We start from the raw sequence: 23613 nt of genomic DNA, 5'->3' as shown, positions 1-23613 counted from the left end.
AAGACGTTGCTAGACAATTCTGATGATAGCGTCTCGCAAGGATAAATTATACTAATACGTCTATTTAGTTAGCCCATATACCACATTGTCTTTGTAATTATTTAAAAAAGAATGAACTTAAACTGACTGATAATTACATAGTTTAATTGATATTTTTAAACCGCGACTTATTCAACATAATTAAGTTATCACATATTGTATTGATCAATTAAAAAAACACAATTAACAATTTTATTAATATAACATCAACGAACATTCACATGTTAAAAATGAATTGCAAGAGGAAATACTAATTTATCATTTAATGTCGTCTGATTTTAAATGTAAATTTTGCATGAGCTCTCATAATTTAAAACAAAAAAACACTTATGCACAACACTCATTCATATACATTATGATTGACATGCAGTAACATAAATACTTCCTGTCTTCCACTCTATTTTTCCTATTAATGTTGGGAAATATGATATATTTCTTAATCACACCATTCCCTTGACCGATATGGCCGATTCGGGGAAATGTGAGACGTTGGTAAAGAGATCCTTCGCTAGTCAGGTTTGTTGTTGACTGCTATGAGTATCTCATCTTTGACATTTTTTTCTGCCGGTTTTTCAAGTGAGGTACACGACGGCGACCTCTCGTTAGCGTGCCCTGGACCACAGTCTTGCACAGTGTTCAAATGTATGTGCCCTGCGTTCTGTGTTCGCGTGAAGCGTCCACGTCCTGCAACCATAATGTAGAATTAAGGTTAAGAGAGACTTGTAATTGATGTGGAAGCTGATGAAGTTGTTTGCCTGCACTGCGCTTATAACAAAGTTGGAATCATAGTAATAGCATTTTTATCATTAAATCACTTAATGATTGCACACAAACGCAAAAAAAGGAACGAAAATGTGTGTTCATTATTAAGCGATTTGTTTGTTTTTAGATGTTACCTGATATTGTTTATTGCATTTTGATTTGTTTATGATGTTTTATAACAGTATTTATAAAGGCGTAATGCGCGGGACCTACAAAATCATCGTTTATTATTATACAATTTCCGACACAGTCTTTCAACATACGTGTGATTCTATTTTGGCAATTAATATTAATACTGTTCTCATTCATGACATTCATTTTTATTTAGAAATAATTACTGTGAAATTGTTGGTAATGGAGTGATTACAAACAATTTGTTGTTCCAATACTTGCAATCAAACAGTGGAACGTTCAATTAATCAAATCACGAAGGGACAGCCAACTGGGTTTAATGATACACATCAGAATTCCTAATCGTATTAATTCTCGAAAACTTTTCCGAATACTAGTCAATCCAATACACATATTATATTCAATTCAGCACATGCATTTGTGGCAAAGTACGTGAAACAAGTATTAATTATATATATATATATATATATATATATATATATATATATATATATATATATATATATATATATATATATATATATATATATATATATATATATATAAAGATATACATTGTATACGTCAACTCAACGTCAGCTACCATTTGCATGTATAACAGCAGATAATGCATTTTGCATGTATAACAGCAGATAATGCATTTTATATGTTTAAGTTTGAGACTCAATTGCTGATGTATTTAAAAGAGTGCATCGGCCGGGAATCGAACCCGGGCCGCCCGCGTGGCAGGCGAGCATTCTACCACTGAACCACCGATGCCTTCCGTTAACTACACTCATTGACTATTTGTGTTTTAATTTAAGGTAATAAACATTCGATGATTGACGTAACGCAAAATACAAACACGCCGACGGCTATGTGTATGTTTAGAGACACCTTCACATTGCTTCTGCATTAACGAATATTGATCGATACATGATTTTTTTGTTACACTTAGCAGTACCACTATGAGCATTAAACTACTATGCACGACCATCCGTCCATGATACAATAATCTGATTTCTTGTAAATGGCAACACATATGAATATAAGAAATGCAAAACAACAGCGCCAACAGCAAGATTAAGGTGTTGATGTGATGGTGCATTTCAGTAAGACGTTCTTTTATTTAATTTTTATGAAGAGAAGTTCGTCAGGTGAATTTTTTTGGAAACTGTCGCAAATGCTATGCTGTTATGAACATTCATATCAAGAAAATGTTGTTTTAATTCCGCCTGTTTGCGTTTTAATAATTACCCAGATTCCATGTTGCCTTCTTATGAAGGGATGATAAAGCTCTTATTGAATGGTTCCTTCTTGACATGCGTTTGATACGTCAATGCAAGAACCTATTTCACAGCATTGATTGAAGTCCTTATTGATAATCGATGTGTTTTGGGAAGTCGATCAGAAAGATGATATTTGCCCTATATATCTTCTACGCCTCTATATTTACATGGAACTGTAGAACAAACTCAATGCTTGATTGAAGTTCTTAAAACAAACGTGTTACAGAGGAGACTTGTATTACTTGTTTGAACATCGAAAATTATGCCCTATGTTGGCGGTACATATAGTTAATGTGATCAACTCAACTCAGGCTTCAATGGTGGTAACATTGACCCCCTCTCGTGAGTAAACGGATGCTGCGCAAAAGTCTTGCAGAAGCTGAGTACATGAAAAGCAGACATGCGTTTTGGAATGTTCTTCGTGACAAGTGTTACCTAACAATGTCTCCAAAATTTAAAACATATTGGGGAGTTTTGTCTTTTATTCGAAGACTCTGCCGAAAGCCTGTTTTGATAAATAAATCAATAAATAAAAATAAATTTATATGTGGCAGCTGAAAGAGTTTGGAATGAAAGCACATATGTTTCACGTTGCTCACGCGCCTTCACAAGATGTTTCTATAGAGATACAAAATGTGCCACCTTAATATGTACACGACTATGGCTTCAAGATTTAAATGATGCTAAGATTTAACATCTCGCACGAACGTCCATCATCCTCCCATTCTTGAGGTACAGCACTTACATACAAGACAAAAATCAAAAAGGTAGCGCTGGAATGTATACTTCGAATGTAAAATTGTAGAATATTTTTAAATATTTCAAATATAAAATACAAACTTTTGCCACGTTTGTATCATCTCCCATGGACGACACTGGTATTTTATGCCATTTATCGAACATCAACGTTAAGCTACACAGTTTGCCAAGATAACCATCTTCCATAGACGATACTCGAACGTGTACGCTGCGCGTCGCTCAGAAACCATACGCTACACACGTTATGAAGATTATAACAATTCACACTCAGTATTCGTTGTCGCATTCTAGACGTGGTAATCTTTCTTAGACATTCAAATTATTCTTTTCGCGACATCAAATATACATCGCTGTCGCTAGTTGTACCACATTATTATTGAAATCCCTTTTTAAATCTTTATATTCATATTAAAAATGGTTTCCATAGCTTATCAGCGGCTGTTATTAATAATAATTATGTATATTGTACCGCCACAAACAGGCTGTTCGTTATTTTTTTTTAATGTTTGACATAGTGTGAATAACCAGTAAAGATAAGCAAGAAAATCAGTGTGTTGATATGTTTTATCGTTTGTTATTTATCGAAGAAGGCACTGAAGTTGTTCGCTATTGCATAATTTAAGACGCAACTCATTTTTCAAAATAAATCGCAAGTTTGAAATGAACACACGTCATTCAAACTTATAAAGAGTGTGTCATAACGCACGGGTCGAGATGTGTGTGCACTTTTTATCATCCTATTATTTTATAGAGATAACTTAGACAGAATAACAACACCATGGCCCTTTTTGAATATTGTTGGAATATCGAATACCTATCTCGCTAAGAATATAATTTCATGATGAAAATTCCCTGTACAAAACTTTTGATTTGTGACACCATATACGAATTCAAAATATACAATAAGATTATTGATGAAAATGAATAAAACAATAAATCTGCGAGCAATACTTTTTACTCACGAATTAGGTAGTCATAAAGAAAGGCCTGTTGACCCGTACTTTGTTGTTAATGCATTACTTGTTACCCTAGCAGTTCACACGGTGTCAACAACTCTGACCTTAACGTAGGTATAGAACACTAATGCGCTTTTTCGGCGTAACTGTTTTACCCAGCTTTTCACCTTAAATGCCTTTTACATAACGCCAGCAGACGCGCGTGAATATTTTCAAATATTTCATAGGCTGATTCGAGATAAAACCTCTGAACTTTGGCTTCATCACCGTGTTTGTGCTAAGCGCAAAGGATGTAGCACTGTTCAGTGTAAGGAATTCCGGACTACTATCTGTATGTTCAAACGACACAAATTGTGGCCCAGTTACAGTTACGCGTTAAAACCCATCTCGCAGAATTTCAGGGCCAGTACTCGTTCACTAAATCGTCCAGGGAATATATAATTGACTATCGATAAACACAGTTTTACTTTCAAGATGAGAAAATAAACATTACCGAAATAGTATAGTGTCACGATAAGTGGAAAATCGTTTAATTATTTAACCACAATGTTTTCCATACTCGATCAGAATGTCTGGAAATCGTTCCTAAACGCCTTGATAGGCTGCCCTTATTTACAAGTTTGCTATTTTGACTTCAATTTTGTATCGAAAAGCATTGTTCTAAAATGTGCCATTTACAATTCGCAATGAGATTTTCAATGACCCTCGTCATGCGAAAATGGGTCGTATTCCATATACGCCCATCATATATATAGCCCATTCTGCCTGCGCATCTTTCAGTCTGGTCAGGAGATACATAATGAGACCATAACACATTCGCCTCTGACCAGACTGCGCAAATGCAAATGCTGGGTTTAAGACACGCTGGTCGAAACGCATAAGACCCATTTTCACATGACGCGGCTATGAAAGTGTGATTTAAATGTGTCGAAAAAAATGCTTTTAAATCAAATATTAACATACTATATATTTCAATAGTGAAGAAATATACTCACAAAAAGGCGTGTGAGGACAAATCATTTTATGATGTGCACTTCCGTAGTATAATTTTTATCTACTAACACTAAGTTGTGGTTTGACAATGATAACACACATTTCATGCGGTGAATATGCGATTTATAAGTGAAAAAAACCCACAATAGTTAAACTTTTGTTTTCAGTTTATTTATTTAGAAACATTAATTGCAAACTTTATTTCAAAGTCAGCATTTACGCCGACTACCTTTTTAAAATATATTTCTTGTTATATTTAGTTGTTTTTTAATAATCGGTTTTAGCGATTATAAAGCATTTTTGAGGTTGTCTAAAGTATACCTGTAGTAATTGGTGAACTCATGTTCAACGTTTTATAACTTGAGAACTGTGAATATAATAGATATAAGACCAGCACCAATATTCGGTGTTCTAGTTATTAATTTTATTGCATATTTTGTCGGCGTACGCGTTTGATTCAAATGCTTTATGTATTTATACTTCAACTGGTATCACTCGAGAACTGTGTGAATGCGAACATTTTTGCAAAGAAAAAATATTTCGAAGTTTTCCTCAGAGCGTTAAATTATTATATTTATAGATCCAGTGTCAGTAGTGAAATATGGCTGCCGGCTTGGCAAACTATTAATTAATATCTCTGTCATATACTGCTTTTAATAAGATACATGAATTGATTTAGCAAGCACAACCTATTTTAATTCACTAAATCATTTGGGCCGCGCACTGTTAAAAGGTGGTTTAATACATGCAGTCCGCACAGGCTAATCAGGGACATCACTTTTCGCATAAACTAGAATTTTGCGAAGCAATAACTTTCCTGAAACACAAAAAATATCATATTAGAGGAAAGAGTTGTCCCTGATTAGCCTGCGCTGACTACACAGGCTAATCTGGGACGAATCTTTACGCACATGCATTTAACCCCTTTTTCACAGAGATCGACCCATTTTGTTGCCATTCAACCGTTTAATGTAACACGATTAGATTGAAATTCGCAGGCTTGTAGCCGCCATCTTGACTCGGTTTCTTTGGAAGAACCAGCAGTTGATGTATTTTACAACACCTCGTGAATGGTCTATCAGTGAGCATCGAACAATGAACCGGCACTCGGATGGCAGACTATATATTCACCAAAAAGTTGCATATACGTGTGCAATAAAGTTATACATCGTGAAAATTTCCAAAGGAGAATGTTTGAAAATAAAGTTTTTTTTTTATTTGAGTTGATTTAGCTGTGCATTTTTTAGAAAATTAGTTTTAAAATAACTTTGTTCAATTATAATCCACACAATAAACGAATTAGCTAAAACAAATCGCCATTCTATATCAATCAAATGTAATAGTTATTTTATCACCGCCCTCCCCACCAACACCACCTCACACAAAAATAACTATTCCTTCTGTTGTTTGATACTATGTTTTGCGGAATTCGCAATATTTATTGAGTAATTCGATAGCCCAAGGGAGAGAAAAGTGTTATATTAAATTGTGATTAGTTTACCTCCCTTTATCTTACGACGATATTAGATTTACTGCAATGAAGAATAACATCGTCTTGAATATATTTATAATTATATTGAATACCTACATTCATGCATTTTATCGTCGCATTAATAAAATATCGTTGTATTTATTATTCTCATGCATACATTTTAAAACCATATAAAATTTTGCCTCTTTATACTAGCGATAAAGCTTTTAATTTTGCACTGACAACATTGTATTTGAAGTTCTTTTGTTACTGTTGTTCTATGTTACATTTTAACAGTCAATCTCGTCAAGTACATTTGTCGAAATCAGTATTGAACTTACTATAGTTTAGAATGACAGTTTCTATAAAAAAAAATAACGTGATTAAGTATCGATTGATTGACTTTCAATTAAACAATATATAAAGTATAAATATACATGTACAACATTATTTTCTCCACATTTTTTCTTTTCACGTGCTTACCGTTTAAAGTGAATTGTAATGCGCCCCGAGACCCTTACATGCATAACCCCTGATACTAGTATATAACTACCACGCAGTAATGAATTGTATTTCTGCTATGTTTGATATGTTATACACATTTTAATTCTACCCGCCTTATTATGTCAACTTTGGTATTCATTCAGTTTTCAATTAATTGTTGTATCAGAAATATGATATACTAATAACAATCACGTTCCCAGTTGCTTTCAAAGAGCTTACAAGTGCATCCAAGTGCATGGTGCTTACAACGCAGTCGGAATAACATTGATTGTTATATTTTATTACAAACTCTCTCCAGACTTCGAAGAATTACATGGCAATACAACAATTTTCTTGCGTGCATTTCGTTTCTCACAAAGGGAATGCATGACGGTTGCATTTCATACGATATGAGTTATGTTCAGGAAAAGTATAGCAATCGAAACACAAAGGAAACATTTAAATACCACAAACGATGCATAAAATACTAAACGTTGTGTTTTTTACTTTACGATTTATTTGTAAAAAAGTTATATGCTATGGTTTGTGGCAATTTGAATAGTATATTCCATTGTAGAAAAGAACAAATGTAGATGGTATGCAATTGTTCGTTTAACTATTCTAAACAACAAAACATACGTCATTGAAACGCACGTGTGATCTATTTCGTCGAAATATTCCCAATCTATGTTATATAAGTTCTCATAAATTACCTGTAAAACACAAGCGCGTAATATAGACGGCTTTAGAAGGCCATATTTTCGGCCGTAAATACAATTGTTTGGATGTACTGCCTTTGGAATCATTGATTGCGCGTCGTTACCAAACAGATGCTGCTCATATTCTGGAAGAGTTCGCATCCTACATCAAACGCAGACATGCGTTTTGGACTGATGTTCATGATATTTGTTGCATCATGTCGTCAAAAGTATATATATAATTCAAGGCGGGGATGGGGGGTCGGTAATTTATTAGAAAACCGTTTAGACTTCCTTTATTTACATTACTGATTTGATTGATACATTATCCCGATGTAACACACATACTTTACTGCATTTAATGAAGATTTCATGGCTGCAATGATTTTTTTGTTTGTATTTTTTAGCCAGCCTTTTTTATATGTCATTTTCATTTATAAATGCGGACATATGCCATCAAACGTTGTCTTGTGTTCAGCCGAGGATATGATAAAATGTGCCGTATACGGTAGCATTTCGCATAGACGTCATTTTTACTCACATCTTAGCATCATCCTGCAACGATTTGCTATCAATGTTCGCAAGATGGTAACATATCGCACGGATAACACTCATATGTTATACTATGCATCGTACTACAATTATATATTACAACCGTGACCAAGAAGGTAGCATCTTTTATGTACGCTACTCGTAATTGCATGGTACGTTTCGTTAAGCGACAATTTGCTAAAAAATCAAGACGTTGCTAGACAATTCTGATGATAGCGTCTCGCAAGAATAAATTTTACAAATACGTCTATTTAGTAAGCCCATATACCACAGTGTCTTTGTAATTATTTAATACAAAAGAACTTAAACTGACTGGTAATTACATAATTGATATGATGTTTTAAATCCGCGACTTATTCCACATAACTAAGTTATCACATATTGTATCGATCAATTAAAATAAACCCCACAATTAACAATTTTAATAATATCACATCAACGAAAATTAACATGTTAAAAATGAATCGCAAGAGAAAATACTAATTTATCATTTAATGTCGTCTGATTTTAAATGTAAATTTCGCATGAGCTCTCATAATTAAAAACAAATAACCACTTACGCACACCACTCATTCATGTAAATTATGATTGACATGCAGCAACATAAATATTTCTTGTCTTTACGTCTTTTTTTTTCATGTTAACGTTGGGAACTATGATATATGTCCTCATCACACTATTCCCTTGACCGATATGGCCGATTCGGGGAAATGTGAGACGTTGGAAAAGAGATCCTTCGCTAGTCAGGTTTGTTGTTGACTGCTATGAGTATCTCATCTTTGACATCTTTTTTCTGCCGGTTTTTCAAGTGACGTACACGACGGCGACCTCTCGTTAGCGTGCCCTGGACCACGGTCTTGCACAGTGTTCAAATGTATTTGCCCTGTGTTCCGTGTTCGCGTGAAGCGTCCTTGTCTCGCAACCATAATGTAGAATGGCGGCTACGAGAGACTTGTAATTGATGTGGAAGCTGATGAAGTTGTTTGCCTGCACTGCGCTTATAACAAAGTTGGAATCATAGTAATAGCCTTTTTATCATTAAGTCACTTAATTATTGCACACAAACGCACAAAAGTGTGTTCATTATTCAGCGATTTGTTTGTTTTTAGATGTTACCTGATATTGTTTATTGCATTTTGATTTGTTTATGATTATTCATAACAATATTTATTAAGGCGTAATGCGCGGAACCTACACAATCATCGTTTATTCTTATACAATTTCCGACACAGTCTTTCAACGAACGTGTGAATCTATTTTGGCAATTAATATTAATACTGTTCTAATTCATGACATTCATTTTTATTTAGAAATAATTACTGTGAAATTGTTGGTAATGGAGTGATTACAAACAATTTGTTGTTCCAATACTTTCAATCAAACAATGGAATGTTCAATTAATCAAATCACGAAGGGACAGCCAACTGGGTTTAATGATACACATCAGAATTCCTAATCGTATTTATTCTCGAAAACTTTTCCGAACACTAGTCAATCCAATACACATATTATATTCAATTCAGCACATGTATTTGTGGCAAATACGTGAAACAAGTATTAAGAATACATTGTATACGCCAACTCAACGTCAGCTACCATTTGCATTTATAACAGCAGATAATGCATTTTATATGTTTAAGTTTGAGATTCGAATGCTGATGTAATTAAAAATTAAAATTAATGCGTGGCAGGCGAGCATTCTACCACTGAACCACCGATGCCTTACGTTGTCTAAACACATTGACTATTTGTGTTTTAATTTAAGCTAATAAACATTCGATGATTGACGTAACGTTAAATATAAACACGCCGACGGCTATGTGTATGTTTAGAGACACCTTAACATTGCCTCTGCATTAACGAATATTGAACGATACATGATTTTATTGTTACACTTAGCAGTACCACTATGAGCATTTAACTACTATGCACGACCATCCGTCCATGATACAATTATCTGATTTCTTGTAAATGGCAACACATATGAATATAAGAAATGCAAAACAACAGCGCCAACAGCAAAATTTAAGTGTTGACGTGATGGTGAATTTCAGTAAGACGCTTTTTTATTTAATTTCTTATGAAGAGAAGTTCGTCAGGTGAATTTTTTTTGGAAACTGTCGCAAATGCTATGCTGTTATGAACATTCATATCAAGAACATGTTGTTTTAATTCCGCCTGTTTGCGTTCAAATAATTACCCAGATACCATGTTGCCTTCTTATGAAGGGATGATAAAGCTCTTATTGAATGGTTCCTTCATCAAATGCGTTTGATACGTCAATGCAATAACCTCTTTCATAACATGGATTGAAGTCCTGATTGATAATCGATGTGTTTTGGGAAGTCGATCAGAAAGATGATATTTGCCATATATATCTTCTACGCCTCTATGTTTACATGGAACTGTAGAACAAACTCAATGCTTGATTGAAGTTCTTAAAACAAACGTGTTACAGAGAAGACTTGTTTTACTTGTTTGAACATCGAAAAATATGCCCTATGTTGGCGGTACATATAGTTAATGTGATCAACTCAACTCAGACTCCAATGTTGGTAACATTGACCCCCCCCCTCTCGTGAGTAAACGGATGCTGCGCAAAAGTCTTGCAGAAGCTGAGTACATGAAAAACAGACATGCGTTTTGGAATGTTCTTCGTGACAAGTGTTACCTAACAATGTCTTCAAAATTTAAAACATATTGGGGAGTTTTGTCTTTTATTCGAAGACTCTGCCGATAGCCTGTTTTGATAAATAAATCAATAAATAAAAATAAATTAATATTTGGCAGCTGAAAGAGTCTGAAATGAAAGCACATATGTTTCACGTTGCTCACGCGCCTGCACAAGATGTTTCTATAGAGATACAAAATGTGCCACCTTAATATATACACGACTATGGCTTCAAGATTTAAATGATGCTAAGATTTAACATCTCGCACGAACGTCCATCGTCCTCCCATTCTTGAGGTACAGCACTTACATACAAAACAAAAATCAAAAAGGTAGCGCTGGAATGTATGCTTGGAATGTATGTCTTCGAATGTAAAATTGTAGACTATTTTTAAATATTTCAAATATAAAATATAAAGTTTTGCCACGTTTGTATCATCTCCCATGAACGACACTGGTATTTTATGCTATTTATCGAACATCACCGTTAAGCTAAACAGTTTGCCAAGATAACCATCTTCCATAGACGATACTCGAACGTGTACGCTACGCGTCGCGCAGAAACCATGCGCTACAAACGTATAACAATTCACACTCAGTATTCGTTGTCGCATTCTAGACGTGGTAATCTTTGTTAGACATTCAAATTATTCTTTTCGCGACATCAAATATACATCGCTGTCGCTAGTTGTACCACATTAGTATTGAAATCCCTTTTTTAATCTTTATATTCATATTAAATATGGTTCCCATAGGTTATCAGTGGTTGTTATTATGTATATTGTACCACTACAAACAGGCTATTCGTTATTTTTTTTAAATGTTTGACGTGGTGTGAATAACCAGTAAAGATAAGCAAGAAAATCAGTGTGTTGATATGTTTTATCGTTTGTTATTTATCGATGAAGGCACTGAAGTTGTTCGCTATTGCATAATTTAAGACGCAACTCATTTTTCAAAATTAATCGCAAGTTTGAAATGAACACACGTCATTCAAATTTATAAAGAGTGTGTCATAACGCACGGGTCGAGATGTGTGTGCACTTTTTATCATCCTATTTATTTTATAGAGATATTTTAGACAGAATAACAACACCATGGCCCTTTTTGAATATTGTTGGAATATCGAATACCTATCTCACTAAGAATATAATTTCATGATGAAAATTCCCTGTACAAAACTTTTGATTTTTGACACCATATACGAATTCAAAATATACAATAAGATAATTGATGAAAATGAATAAAAAATTAAATCTGCGAGCAATACTTTTTACTCACGAATTAGGTAGTCATAAAGACAGGCCTGTTGACCCGTTCTTTGTTGTTAATGCATTACTTGTTACCCTAGCAGTTCACACGGTGTCAACAACTCTGACCTTAACGTAGGTATAGAACACTAATGCGCTTTTTCGGCGTAGCTGTTTTTCCCAGCTTTTTACCTTAAATGTCTTTTACATAACGCCAGCAGATACGCGTGAATATTTTCGAATATTTCATAGGCTGATTCGAGATAAAACCTCTGAACTTTGGCTACATCACCGTGTTTGTGCTAAGCGCAAAGGATGTAGCACTGTTCAGTTTAAGGGATTCCGGACTACTCTCTGTATGTTCAAACGACACAAATTGTGGCCCAGTTACAGTTACGCGTTAAAACTCATCTCGCAGAATTTCAGGGTCAGTACTCGTTCACTAAATCGTCCAGGGAATATATAATTGACTATCGATAAACACAGTTTTGCTTTCAAGATGAGAAAATAAACATTACCGAAATAGAATAGTGTCACGATAAGAGGAAAATCGTTTAATTATTTAACCACAATGTTTTCCGTACTCGATCAGAATGTCTGGAAATCGTTCCTAAACGCCTTGATAAGCTGCCCTTATTTACAAGTTTGCTATTTTGAATTCAATTTTGTATCGAAAAGCATTGTTCTAAAATGTGCCATTTACAATTCGCAATGAGATTTTCAATGACCCTCGTCATGCGAAAATGGGTCGTATTCCATATGCGCCCATCATATATATAGCCCATTCTGCCTGCGCATCTCTCAGTCTGGTCAGGAAATACATAATGAGACCATAACACATTCGCCTCTGACCAGACTGCGCAAATGCACATGCTGGGTTTAAGACACGCTGGCCGAAACGAATAAGACCCATTTTCACATGACGCGGCTATGAAAGTGTGATTTAAATGTGTCGAAAGAAAACTGCTTTTAAATCAAATATTAACATACGATATATTTCAAAAGTGTAGAAATATACTCACAATAAGGCATGTGAGGACACATTATTTTATGATGTGCACTTCCGTAGTATAATTTTTATCTACTAACACTAAGTTGTGGTTTGACAATGATAACACACATTTCATGCGGTGAATATGCGACTTATAAGTGAAAAAAACACAATAGTTAAACTTTTGTTTTGAGTTTATTTATTTAGAAACATTAATTGCAAACTTTATTTCAAAGTCAGTATTTTCGCCGACTACCTTTTTAAAGTATATTTCTTGTTATATTTAGTTGTTTTTTAATATTCGGTTTTAGCGATTATAAAGCATTTTTGAGGTTGTCTATAGTATACCTGTAGTAATTGGTGAACTCATGTTCAACGTTTTATAAATTGAGAACTTTGAATATAATAGATATAAGACCAGCACCAATGTTCGGTGTTCTAGTTATTTATTTTATTGCATATTTTGTCGGCGTACGCGTTTAATTCAAATACTTTATGTATTTATACTTCAACTGGTATCACTCGAGAACTGTGTGAATGCGAACATTTTTGCAAAGAAAAAAATATTTCGAAGTTTTCCTCAGAGCGTTAAATTATTATATTTATAGATCCAGAGTCAGTAGTGAAATATGGCTACCGGCATGGCAAACTATTAATTAATGTCTCTGTCATATACTATTTTTAATAAGCTACATGACTTGATTTAGCGAGCACAACCTATTTTAATTCACTAAATCATTTGGCGCACTGTGAAAAGGGGGTTTAATACATGCAGTCCGCACAGGCTAATCAGGGACAACACTTTCCGCATAAACTTGAATTTTGCGAAGCAATAACTTTCCTGAAACACACAAAAATCATAAAAGAGGAATGTGTCGTCCCTGATTAGCCTGCGCTGACTAAACAGGCTAATATGGGACGAATCTTTACGCACATGTATCTAACCCTTTTTTTTACTGAGATCGGCCCATTTTGTTGCCATTCAACCGTTTAATGTAACACGATTAGATTGAAATTCGCAGGCTTGTAGCCGCCATCTTGACTCGGTTTCTTTGGAAGAACCAGAAGTTGATGTTTTTTACAACACCTCGTGAATGGTCTATCAGTGGGCATCGAACAAGGAACCGGCACTGGGATGGCAGACTATATATTCACCAATAAATTGCATACTCGTGTGCAATAAAGTTATACATCTTGAAAATTCCCAAAGGAGAATGTTTGAAAATAAAGTTAAAAAGTAATAATTATTTGAGTTGATTTAGCTGTGCATTTTTAGAAAATTAGTTTTAAAATAACTTTGTTCTATTATATGCACACAATAAACGAATTAGCTAAAACAAATCGCCATTCTATATCAATCAAATGTAAAAGTTATTGTATCACCGCCCTCCCCACCAACACCACCTCACACAAAAATAACTATTCCTTCTGTTGTGTCATTTGATACTATATTTTGCAGAAATCGCAATATTTATTGAGTAATTCGATAGCCCAAGGGAGAGAAAAGCGTTATATTTAATTGTGATTAGTTTAATTCCCTTAAACGTACGACGATATTAGATTAACTGCAATGAAGAATAACATCGTCTTGAATATATTTATAATTATATTGAATACCTACATTAATGTCTTTTATCGTCGCATTAATAAAATATCGTTGTATTTACTATTCTCATGCATTAATTTTAAAACCATATAAAATTGTGCCTCTTTATACTAGCGATAAAGCTTTTAATTTTGCATTTACAACATTGTATTTGAAGTTCTTTTGTTACTGTTGTTCTATGTTACATTTTAACAGTCAATCTCGTCAAGTACATCAGTCGAAATCAGTATTGAACTTACTATACTTTAGAATTACAGTTTCTATAAAAAATAACGTGATTAAGTATCGATTGATTGACTTTCAATTGAACTTTATATAAAGTATAATATGTACATGTACAACATTATTTTCTCTACATTGTATCTTTTCACGTGCTTACCGTTTAAAGTAAATTGTAATGCGCACTGAGACCCTTACATGCATAACCCCTGATACTAGAATATAACTACCACGCAGTAATGAATTGTATTTTTGTTATGTTTGGTATGTATAAACATTTAAATTCTACCCGCCTTATTATGTCAACTTTGGTATTCATTCAGTTTTCAATTAATTGTTGTATCAGAAATATGATATACTAATAACGATCACGTTCCCAGTTGCTTTTAAAGAGCTTACAAGTGCATCCAAGTGCATGGTGCTTACAACGCAGTCGGAATAACATTGATTGCTATTTTTATTACAAACTCACTCCAGACTTCGAAGAATTGCATGGCAATAAAATAATTTTCTTGCGTGCATTTCGTTTTTCACAAAGAGAATGCATAAATGTTGTATTTCATACGATATGAGTTATGTTCAGGAAAAGTATAGCAATTGAAATACAAAGGAAACATTTAAAAACCACAAACGATGAACAAAATACTAAATGTTGTTTTTTTACTTAACGATTCATTTGTAAAAAAAGTTATATGCTATGGTTTGTGGCAATTTGAATAGTATATTCCATTGTAGAAAAGTACAAATGTAGATGGTATGCAATTGTTCGTTTAAATAATAGTTCGGTATATTCTAAACAACAAAACATACGTCATTGAAACGCACGTGTGATCTATTTCGTCGAAATATTCCCAGAACAGAACAGAACAGAACATAACTTTATACAACTCAAGTTACAATTGCAACACATGAGTATACGAAAAAATATAGTCATATAACATAATTTTCACATGACATGGTTAGGTAAGATATACTTTGAAAAATAACTAAAATACATTTTTTTGGTAATAATTATTTAAGGTATTGGAGAGGGGGTGGGTGTCCAGTTGATTATTTGACTAGTTATTGAACTTTTACCTGGGCGTAATACATTTTGAATGAATAGTGGCCTCAAATATTGAAACAAACTATAGGTTATTGAAAAGCGCGTGGGGAACTGATTGACGGGTGAAGTAGATTTGGTCAAGTGATTTAATCGGGTTAGAGTAACAGACGTGAACGTGTTGTTGACATGTGCGATTCACGCTGATTTACCTTTGGACATTTGTAGAGCAAGTTGAATAATCTAGTGATTTTCAATGGATATATCTTAAAGTATTAACCAGAGGCACATGGGGTGAGTTTAATAGTCTCATGTATTTGATAATTTATAGCAGTCTAGCTAGGGCTCTAACAAAAACGGGCGTTATTGTGTCTGTACATCAAAGTTAATTGGTACAACATATTACAACATCGAGATTACAACGAGATTACAACGAACGACGACTGAATGCACAATAAGTACAGAAAATAAGTACATGTAGTTCTTAATATGTTTGTTACACTATAAATAGAATGCACTGTTCAAAAAGACATGTTATGCATGAGCATAAATATAAGAGCAGAGATTAAATCAGCAATAGTATCATAGTAGTTTAATACAGCCCTTTTAACTATTGGATTGTTGTAGTGCACTTTGACTTTAAACGATGATTATGTTATACAGCACAATGTGACATTTTCTTGCGTTGAGACGTAAAATTAACTATGCGTACACAACTCAACTTTTATAATATGCATGGAAGATACATATAACAATTTCTATAAATAATTGTAGTAATATTGAAGGGCTTGAAAATAATTGAATTATCTAGAAACTGTATTCATTAGTATTTGCATGAATTTGGAAGTGTTTTTTAATACAATAGTTGAGGAACTTAATAGTAATTCTTTATATTTTAACATATTTGGTCTGCAGAAGTAATACTTCTTAATATATTTTTTCCTATCTGACTCAAAGAATGGGCATTTCAGCAAAAAAATGGAATTCCTCTTCTACATCATTAAGATTACAGAGTATGCATTTTCTGTCTGAAATATCAATACCTTCCCATCTACCTGTTTCTATTGGAAAGTAATGGCTGCCAGTTCTAAATCTTATCATACTTACTAATTCTTTATTACTTAGTTTTAGCAAATAGCTTTCAAGATTCATATTGTCTTTTATAAGTGAGTAGTTTATATCCTTACTAGAATTATTTAGAGATGTATGCCAGCTTTGGAGATTTTGTCCTTAAAGGATATCCTTTATTTTATATTTAACAGTTGTGTCCCTTATATCATTTTGATGTAGCCAAATATCATTTCTCCCAGTGTCAACGAGTATAGATTTAATTTTATTTATCCATTTTGACTCAAAATCTGGTAGATTAAGCATATATTGGTAAATCCTTTATGCTATTTTACTTTGTTTTCCCGTAATAAGTCTATTCCAATATCCTATCATTCTGCTCTTAATGGTGATTTCAATGGGGAACCGGCCTGATTCAGCGTACAACATATACAATGGTGTGCTTTTTCTGAGATTAAGTACTTTTCTCAGGAATTCACAGTGGATTTTTTCTAGCAATGTACAATCTTCATATCTCCAAATTTCTGAGGATTATGTTAAAATAGGTATTATAGTATTATCAAACAGTTTAAATATTAAGTCAATAGGTAAATTTAAATTGTAAATACGTTTATACAATAAGTGAAGAGCTTTTCTAGCCTGCTGTGCAAGATGTTTTCTGGTTGTAAGAAAACTGCCGGACTTTGCAAAAAAGGTACCTAAATATTTATAGCTTTTAAAAATTTCTAGTGCAGTATCACCAATTTTAAAGGAATAATTACTGTCAACTCTTGTCCCAAATATTAGAACTTTATTCTTACTTATGTTTATATTCAAATTCCAAGTATCACAAAATAACTTCTTTTTTTGCTGTCTAAGTATTTTAACAATTGAATTTAATGTGAAAAATGTGATCTAGTGTTGAGTAGCTTTTTCTAAATCCTGCCTGATTTTCATTAAGTATATTATTATCATCTAAAAAATTATTTAGCCTATTGTTTAATACAGAGGTGAATAGTTTGCTGACACAACTGAGTAAGGTTATTGGGCGGAAATTTTTAGGGGATTGTGGGTCACCGTTATTTTTATATATAGGGATAATGGTTCCAAGAGTCCATTTAATAGGCAGAATTCCTGTGTCCAAAATCAGGTTGAAAATATTAACATATAGGGGTATCAATTTATGGCTGGTTGTTTTTATATATTCATTTAAAATGTTATCTATTCCTGCTGCTTTACCATTTTTTAGAGATTTAATGCATTTAGTGATTTCTTCTGGAGTGATTTGCCAGTTTAGAATATTGTCTGAGTTATTAGCTTTATTAAAATTATTTAGGATATCGGTTTCATCCGTGTCATGATTATAGTTATTACTAGCTTGTTTACAATGTTCATACATTGCTGCTACAGTTGGCGTTTCTGTGGACTTCTTTTCAGTAATTCTATTTAGATATTTCCAGTAGTCTTTCGGGCTTTTACTCTGTATATTTCTTTATTTACTTTTAATATTTCTATTATATATATTTATATATTTATTCATTGTACTTTTATATTTTTACATAATGATTTAAGTATAGATTTATTTTCTTCAGATGGGTTTTAATTATAGTTTATCCGTGCCTTGTTATAGCGCTTTTTGCCTTTTTGCATTGTATTCCAAACCATGGCTTATTTTTATTATGTTTGGTAACATATTTATTACGTTTTGGCGGGAATGTTTTTTTCAGCAATATTTATAAATATTGAGTTTAAATTTTCTGTTACATTTTCTAGATGTATTGGTTAGATGACTCTCTATTTTCTGTAATATTTCTACTTATATTATTTATTTCATCATCAGGTATGTTTGAGACGAACTCATTAACTAGTCTATTATCCCATTTAGGTACATTTGGCGTGTTCAACTTACAATCTACCGTTTTTTTTATTTATCAAGTTTACTTTACAGTCTAAGAGTGCATGACCGTCTGAGTATAGGTTATCAAGTTCGATAATATTGAAGTCATTTAGTAGAGTGTAGCCGTCTAGGGAACATATTGCATAATCTATTACAGATATATTTCTAAATGTCATTTTACCTATACCACTATCTTTACCGTATCTGCCATTCAGTATTATCAAGTTGTTATTTTTACAGTTTTCGATTAGTTCCAAATTTATATTATATAAGATCACATTAATGACCTGTTAAAAACAAGCGCGTAAGATAGAAGGCTTTCGAAGGCCATATTTTCGGCCGTAAATATAATTGTTTGGATTTACTGCCTTTGGAAACATTCATTGCGGGTCATTACCAAACGGAAGCTGCCAAGATTCTGGAAGAAGTTCGCATCCTACATCAAACGCAGACATGCGTTTTGGACTGTTGTTCATGATTTTTGTTGCATCATGTCGTTAAAAGTATATAATTTTAGTCGGGGGGAGGGGTGTGATGTTTGGCGGGGGGGGGGGGGGGGCTTACCTTTATTTACATTCATTTATAATTTATAACACGTTTTATTTAGGGTTTACACTTATAATAAATAAATGAGCAATGATCCTGATGTAACACATATACTTTATTGCATTTAATTAAGATTTCACGTCTGAAATCACACTTTTCGTGTCCTCTCTCTAATTCAAGTAGTTCTCATCCGATCTTCATCAAACTTGGTCAGAGGTTGTATCTAGATAATGTTTACGCCAAGTTCGAACATGGGCCATGCTGGGCCAAAAATTAGGTCACTTAATGCGTTTTAAACATTCAGCATGGTGTCCGCTCTCTAATTCAAGCAGTTTTCATCCGATCTTCACCAAACTTGGACAAGGTTATATCTAGACGATCTCTAGGCCAAGTTCGAACATGGGCATGCCGGGCCAAAAACTATGTCACGGGGTCACTTAGTGCGTTTTAAACATTCAACATGGTGTCCACTCTCTAATGCATGCACACAATTGGCAGAAAAAAACGTCTACAAACTGCAGCAGATGACATATGTAACCAAGAACAAAATTTCAATATTGAACACCTGTTATGCAGCAAACTAATAGTTTAATAACATAAAGGCGATGTATATCTCAAAATCATTTGCACAGTTATGCTTTAATGTAGTGACAAAGTTACAAGAGAAAATACTAATATATCATTTAATGTCGTCTGATTTTAAATGTAAACTGCGCACGAGCTCTCATAACTCAAAACAAATAGCCACTTATGCACAAACCCATTCATGTAAATTATGATTGACATGCAGCAATCTTTTAGTCTATTTTTCCTGTAAACGTTGGAAACTATGATTTATTTCCTCATCACACCATTCCCTTGACCGATATGGCCGGGAAAATGTGAGACGTTGGCAAAGAGATCCTTCGCTAGTCAGGTTCTTTGTGGGCTTTATGAGTATCGCATCTTTGACATTTTTCTTCACGCTTTTCCAGTGACGTACTCGACGGCGACCTACCTCTAGCGTGCCCTGGACCACAGTCTTGCACAGTGTTCAAATGTATGTATCCTGCGTTCCGTGTTTGTGTGAAGCGTCCAGGTCTCGCAACCGAAGTGTAGGGTGGAGGTTACGAGGGACTTGTTGAGCTTGTAATTGATGTGGAAGCTGATGAAGTTGTTTGCCTGCTCTGCGCTTATAACAAAGTCGGAATCATATTAATAGCCTTTTTATCATAAATCACTTAGTTATTGCACACAAACGCGAAAAAGAGGAACGAAAATGTGTGTTCATTATTAAGCGATTTGTTTGTTTTTAGAAGTTACCTGATCTTGTATATTGCAATTTTATTTGTTTATGATTTTTCATAACAGGATTTATACAAAAGTTATACGCGGAGCCTACTGTTTGCAAAACCATCGGTTTATTCCTATACAATTTCCGATACCGTCTTTCAACGATTGTGTGGATCTATTTTGGCAATTAATATTATTGTTGTTCTCATTCATGACATTCATTTTTATTTAGAAATAATTACTGTGAAATTGTTGGTAATGGAGGGATTGCAAACAATTTGTTGTTCCAAAACTTGCTATAAATAGAGGAATGTTAAATGAATTAAATTACAAAGGGGCAGCCAACTGGGTTGAATGATATAGATCAGAATTGCTAATCGTATTAATTCCCGAAAACTTTTCCGAATACTTGTCAATCCAATACACATATTATATTCAATTGAATTCAACACATGCATTTGTGGCAAAGTAATTGAAACAAGTATTAAGAATACATTGTATACGTCAACTCAACGTCGGTTACCATATGCATTGTATACGTCAACTCAACGTCAGCTACCATATGCATTGTATACGTCAACTCAACGTCAGCTACCATATGCATTTAAACAGCAGACAATGCAATTTATATGTTTAAGTTTGAGACTCGAATTTAAATTAAAAGAGTGCATCGGCCGGGAATCGAACCCGGGCCGCCCGCGTGGCAGGCGAGCATTCTACCACTGAACCACCGATGCCTTGCGTAACTATAAACATTGACTATTTATGTTTTAATTTACGCCGATAAACATTCGATGATTGACGTAACGTCAAATGCACAAACGCCGACGGCTATTCGTATATATAGAGACACCTTAACATTGCCTCGGCATTAACGAATATTGATCGATACATGGTTTTAATGTTACTCTTAGCAGATGACTATGAGCATTTAACTACTATGCACGAACCTCCGTTCACGATACAATACTCTGATTTCTTGTCAATTGAAACACATATGAATATAAGAAATGCTAAAACAACAGCGCCAACAGCAGGTTAGGGTGTTTATGTGATTGTGAACTTCAGAAAGGCGCTTGTTTGTTCAACTTCTTACAAAGAGAAGTAAATCGGGTGAATAATTTTGCAAACTGTCGCAAATGCAATGCTGTTTGCAACATTCATCTCAAGAAAAAGTTTTTCTTAATTCTGCTTGTTTGCTGGTTAATTATTACCGAGATATGTTGTTGCCTTCCTATGCGGGTGTGATGATAATTTAGCTAAAAGCTCTTATTGAATGATTCCTTCATGACGTGCCTTTGAAACGTCAAGGCAAGAACCTCTTACACAACATGGAGTGAAGTCTTGATTGAACATCGAAGTTTTTGGGAAGTCGCTCAGAAAGATGATAGTTATCTTAGTGGCCATCTATATCTTCTACGCATCCATATTTACATGGTGCTGTAGATACAAACCCAATGTTTGATTAAAATTCTTTAAACAAACGTGTTACATACTGGTATTGCTTGTTTGAACATCGGTTTTTGACTGTTGTTAACATCGGTTTTTGACTGTTGTTGTTGACAAGTGTTACATAACAATGTCATTGACATTTTTGACGTATTGGGGAGTTTTGTTTCTTCAGAGAGCCAAAATGTGGAATCATAATTTGTACCGTGAATGTGCACGACCATGGTGTCAAGATTCAAATGTTGCTGAGATTTAACATCTCGCACGGACGTCAATCGTCCTCTCATTCTAAAGGTACAGCAATCATATACTGCACAAGAAGCAAACAGGTAGCGTCTGAAATGTATGCTTCGAATGTATACATTCTCGTGTAAAAATTGTAGAATATTTCGAATCAACGTTATGCTACACATTTTACCAATATTTCCATCTTCAATAGACAATACTAGAACGTGTATGCTACGTGTCATACAGAAACTATATGATACAAACGTTATGAAGACCACATTCATTATTCGTTCTCGCATTCTAGGCGTGGTATTTCTTGTGTTAGACATTCAAATTATTCTTTTCCCGACATCAAATATATATCGGTGTCGCTAGTTGCACCACATTCTGATTGGAATCCTTTTTCTACATCTTTATATTCATATTAAAATAAGTTTCCATAGCTTACCAGTGGTTGTTATTATGTTTATTGTACCATCACAAACAGTCTATCGTTACGGAACATATGTTTATGATACCACGACCAACGTTTTTATGAACACTGGTGTCAATGCATCAAGACGATTGTAACTTTTATAAATTAACAGTTTGAAGTTCTTTTGTGATCTTCGCTTTTTTAACAACACTAAGTATTAATTATGAAATAAAAGTAAAAAACAAGTGCTTCGGCCGGGAATCGAACTCGGGCGAGCGTTCTACCACTGAACCACCGATGCTTGCATTGGTCGATGACAACTAATTATTACTTGTCATTGAACGCAATAAACTATTGTGCGTTGAAAACGTGTAGCTAAGGTGTGCCTAAAGGGGGCTCACATTCACGACGAGATCATGTCCAAATATGCTTACGCCACGTTGTTTATCCTGTTCGAACAGAACCGTGTGGGCGAGACCATAAACGCACGCCACTTAGCATAGTCGGACCCAGGGGGTACCTAAAATCGCCAAGGTAAAGTCAATTAATTTGTTTCACGCTTAACTAGATCTAAATCACCTATTTAAACTTGTCAAAGCCTTCAAAATCACTAAAATCGCGGAGCTTCCGTGGGCTTTGCCCCATGGACCCCCAAATCTATAAACTATGCACTTTTGGGGCATTATAAGAAGGTAGTTTGATGAAAGTATATAAGGCGTGACATGCTCGAGAAGTGGTTGTCAAAGCTTTCAAAATCATTGAAATAGTGAAGCCCCCCTAAACGATAAACTATGCACTTTTTTGGCATTATAAGAAGATGGAAGTATATAAGGCGTGGCTTGCTCGAGAAGTGGTTGTCAAAGCCTT

The 23613-nt window shown here is 34.1% G+C and overlaps 2 non-coding genes across 2 annotated transcripts; both read right to left on the bottom strand.

Moving 5' to 3' along the window:
- Positions 1 to 1621: 1621 nt before the first annotated feature.
- Trnag-gcc (transfer RNA glycine (anticodon GCC)) lies at positions 1622 to 1692 on the bottom strand. Its single transcript has one exon. It is a non-coding gene; the product is annotated as a tRNA-Gly (tRNA).
- Positions 1693 to 21320: 19628 nt separating this feature from the next.
- Positions 21321 to 21391, bottom strand: Trnag-gcc (transfer RNA glycine (anticodon GCC)). Its single transcript has one exon. It is a non-coding gene; the product is annotated as a tRNA-Gly (tRNA).
- Positions 21392 to 23613: the final 2222 nt, after the last annotated feature.

The sequence above is a fragment of the Dreissena polymorpha genome, chromosome 7 (assembly GCF_020536995.1).
Source record: "Dreissena polymorpha isolate Duluth1 chromosome 7, UMN_Dpol_1.0, whole genome shotgun sequence".
Classification (NCBI taxonomy): Eukaryota; Metazoa; Mollusca; class Bivalvia; order Myida; family Dreissenidae; genus Dreissena; species Dreissena polymorpha.
This window is presented reverse-complemented; position numbering and strand designations above follow the sequence as displayed.